The following is a 4,591-nucleotide window of genomic DNA, read 5'->3' on the forward strand; positions in this document are numbered from 1 at the left end:
TGTATATATTATATATATGTTTTTAAAATTTTTTTTCTCTTTGTTTGGTGGCCAGTGGCAGCTACGCATGCTTGGGGGTGGGGGGGGGATGGTGTGTGTGTGTGTGTGTGTGTGTGTGTGTGTGTGTGTGTGTGTGTGTGTGTGTGTGTGTGTGTGTGCATGGGGTGTGTGTGGTGTGTGTATTGAGAGAGAGAGAGAGAGAGAGAGAGAGAGAGAAACGTGTGTTGCGCCTATACAAGCCAAGAGGGAGAGAGAGAGAGAGAGATATGGCGGGCAGGCTGCTGCCGAAACAGAGCGCGAGAGAGGGAGAGGGGATTGGGGGTGTGTGTGTGTGTGAGTGTGAGGGGATGAGGGTGTGAGAGGGTGAGGGTGAGTGAGTGTGTGGTGTGGAGGAAGAGTGGGCTCCATGGCGGGTGTTTCTCCCTCGAGCTGAAACGGAAGAGAGAGAGAGAGAGAGAGAGAGAGAGAGAGAGAGAGAGAGAGAGAGAGAGAGAGAGAGAGAGAGAGAGAGAGAGAGAGAGAGAGAGAGAGAGAGAGAGGAGAGAGAGAGAGAGAGAGAGAGAGAGGGGATGAGGGTGTGAGAGGGGAGAGAGAGAGAGAGAGAGAGAATCCATAGGGTGGGTGCCCACCATGGGGGGGGGAGGAGAGAGTGTGTGAAGGGGGGGGGGGGGGGGGGGGGGGGGGGGGGGGGGGTTGTCCTATTCTCTATCTTGCATGGCGTCTCAAGGATGAGAGGAGGGGGAGAAGTCAATGGTGTGGGGGGAGAGAAAGAGGGTGGGGATAGTGGGCCAAGGGGGGGGGAAGGGGGGGGGGGGGGGGGGGGGGGGGGGGGGGGGGGGGGGGGGGGAAGGGGGAAGGGGAGGAGAGGGGGGTAATGAGAGGAGGGGGAAAAGAGTGTGAGAGAGGGAGAGGGTGAGTGTAAGAATACGAGAGAGCGGAAGTTCACATGCGGCTCAACACGGAGGGAGCGCAAGAGGAAAAGTGAGAGAGGGGATTTGGGGGTGAGTGCTCGAGGCTTGCACCTGGCCGAGGGTGGCCAGTAAGGGGGGGTGAGATTGAGAGAGGGAGAGGATATTACAGAGAGGTATGTAGGGGAAATGAGAGAGAGAGGGGGGGGGGGTTATTTCATCCAATGCCCGCCGGGGGGGGGGAATAAACTACGGGGGAAAGAGAGAAGGGGTATCTGAAACTGAGGGCGGCTGGCCAGGCTGGGGTATAGACAAGCGGGGGCTTGAGGGTGATAAGGCCCACCAATCGAAGGGGGGGGGGGGGGGTGTGCCATGCCCGTAGAGGTGTCGTGGGGTTTACCAGGCGGTGCCGAGCCTTCCAACAGTGTCGCCAAGGCTCCAGCAGAGGAAAAATAAGTTTTTTTTTCTTTTTTTTCTTTGATTTTCAAAAATCGGCCATCATTAACCCTCTCCCTTTGGCTAGAGGCATTCATGCTTCTAGCCCTTCCTCTACATCTTCAAGTGTGGGTTAGAGGGTTTTTCCTCTTCTGGAATGTCTAGCATGAATTCTGGATCAAACCTAAGAAAATACCTTTTCAGTCTTCATCCATTGACCCTAGTCTTGTGAATTCTCTCATCTGCTTCCATCAGCTTATAGCTGCCGTTGTCATAGCGTTTCTTGATGATGAATGGCCCTTCCCATCTGGGTTGAAATTTCTTATCCTTCCTAGTGTCAAATCTGTTGTCGTATCTCAGCACTAACATACCTTTTTCCAGTCCCTTTTCTTTAAGCCCTTGATTGAAAGTGAGCCGGCATCGTTATGCCTGCGCTGCATAGTGATTGATTGCTTCGTCCCTATCTAGTTGGAGTCTCTCTAGATCCAAGATGTGGTTTCAGAGATTTACAATTGGACGGTGTATCTCGCTAGCCAAAACTCATAAGCTGGCTATCTGTACCTCAATGGGTAGAATTGCCTCCTTCCCATAACCTAGATGGAAAGGGGTGAAACCTAGGGATGTTCGGAATATTGTTCTGTAGGCCCAAAGAGCTGCCATGAGATGTTTATCCCAGTCCCCTGTGTGATTGTTCACCTGCTTTGTGATGATTTTGCAAATCATTCCATTTACCTTCTCTACCAGACCATTGCATTGTGGATAGTATGGTGTGGAATGCCGGCGTGTGATGCCTAACTTCTTCATCAGTTGTCCCACCAAATCACCTCTAAATCGTGGTCCTCTATCTGATATTATCTCAAGAGGAGTGCCAAAATGGCAAACAATATGCTCAAAAATGAACTTTGCCACCTCTTGGGCTGTAATGCGGATGGTGGCTGTTGCTTCTGCCCATCGAGTCATGTAATCTACACCCACTATGATGTACAGTTTACCTGATTGGGACCTTGGTAAAGGACCGATTGCATCTATTCCCCATTTCTCAAATGTACCATAGAGATGATAGGAGTTTGTGGCTCGTAGGTTAATGTCACAAACTCGTAGGTTAATGTTTGATCAGTGGCCACTTGAGAAGCCTTACATGTTTTACACCAGTGGTGTACATCTCTGTTCAAACTAGGCCAAGAGTATCCTACTTGTAGAATCTTCCTAATGGTGATGTCTAGAGCAAAATGACCGCCGCAGACGCCATCATGGCAGCTTGAAATTACCTTTGTGATTTCATCGGAGGTTGGCACCCGCCTGAGAATTTGATCCTTGCCCTTACAATACAAGTGGTCGTTTACAAGGCGGTACCTAGTAGCCTTCCTTACCAGCCATTGCTTCTAGCCTTTGGTGTATCCTGCTGGACATTCTCCCGTATCTAAAAAACTAACGACATCCGGCATAGCATCACTACCTTGGAAGAGGTGTAGCTTTAGATTGATTGCTCCTATGGAAACGTCTCGTATTCTCTCTTTGGCTAGAGCATCTGTCTCCTGATTTTCTGCTCTTGGGACATGAAATAGCTTCACTGCTTCAAACTTCCTTAGAAGGTCCTTAACTTGTCGGAGTTGACCAAGTAAAACCTGATTCTTACAATCCCAGGTGCCATTTATCTGCCTTATCAAAAGCAAAGCATCGCCAAACACATTTAGGTGCTGAATTCCTTGTGAAATACATTGTTCCAACCCAATAATTAGGGCTTCATATTCTACTTCATTGTTGGAGTGGGAGTGTAATAATTGCCCGATGGAGAATACTCTTTCTTGCTGTTCATTGAAAATGACTATGCCTGCTGCAGACTAATCCATTGTTCTCTTGTATGCTCTGTCAAAGAAAAGAGAGTGAGCTCTTTCTAGCCTAGGACTCTCTACCATTGGTGTTTCTTCCTTTGCTTCCGTGTTGACCTTCAGCCTCTTCTAATAATGGCGATGAGTGAGAATTCCTGCTAAACTAGCCCTGGTGGAGTTTTCTACTTTCATGGTGTATTCAAACTCTTGTAATCTAATCAACCACTTTGAGATCCTAGATGAGACATCCATGTGTCGCATTACATATGGGAAAACCTCTTCCATTGTCAGGATTACAAAGGGTCTAGGCAGGAGATAGGAGCGGAACTTTGTGGTAGCACACATTAGTGCCAGAACCATGTGTTCTACTTCGGTAAATCCCTTTTCTAACGGGGTCATGCCACGACTAGAGAAGTAAATGGGATGCATGAAATAAGTTTTGGGGTCCTTTTGCATTAGCATGGCTCCAAGTGTATCACTTCCTACACTAGGGCTCACATAAAATGACTCGTCCCACTTGGGAGGTGAAATAGTGGGAAGCTTAGCTAGGATTTGCTTTACCTCAGTAAACTGCTGCTCATTCTCTTCACTCCATGAGAAGACATCCCTCTGGGTGAGTTGTTGTAGGGGAAGGACCACCTGAGATAGCAGGTTAATGAACCTGCTTAAGTATCTTACCTTCTGAAGGAAAGAAACCAGCTGCTTAGCGGTGGTGGGTGACGATAAAGATACCAGGGCCTGAATCTTGCTAGGGTCAGCCTCGATCCCTTTTGTTGAAATTACATGACCAAGGAGAGTGACTCTTGCTTTCACCGATGTGGCACTTATCCACGTTGAGTTGGCCACACAAGGTTTGTAGCCTGGTTAAGCCATCATAGACTTTGCTTAAATGAAGGGCTCGTGAGCTATAGATGCAAAAATCGTCTATGAAAACCCATATTGATGTTCCAAAGTAGGGTTGGAAAACAAAAGTCACATAGCGTTGAAATGTGGCCGGGGCATTAGTGAGGCCAAACGGCATCACTCTGTAGGAAAAACATCCCCAAGGTGTGATGAAAGTTGTCTTATTTTGATCTTCCTCCGCAATGCTAATCTGGAAGTATCCTGAGTAGCCATCAACGCACACTGTGTATCGCTCATGACCTACACTTCATTGAGTATTTCATCCTGGAATGGGAGGGGAAAGTGGTCCCTTTTGGTGGCTGCATTGAGAGGTTTATAATTCACACAGACTCTCCACTTATCATTTTTTTGGTGTGACTACTACTGGGGAGACCCATTCTGAGTCTTTGACAGGGTAGATGAAACCTGCTTGTAGCAAACTTCTCACTTCTTTAAGCAGTGCTTCTTGTTGGATTACTCCAAGTCTTCTGAACTTTTGTACTATGGGTTTACTGCCTTCCTTGAGCTTTATGTGGT

Source organism: Adiantum capillus-veneris, chromosome 28 (genome assembly GCF_014529385.1).
Source record: "Adiantum capillus-veneris isolate H3 chromosome 28, ASM1452938v2, whole genome shotgun sequence".
In the NCBI taxonomy this organism is placed as follows: Eukaryota; Viridiplantae; Streptophyta; class Polypodiopsida; order Polypodiales; family Pteridaceae; genus Adiantum; species Adiantum capillus-veneris.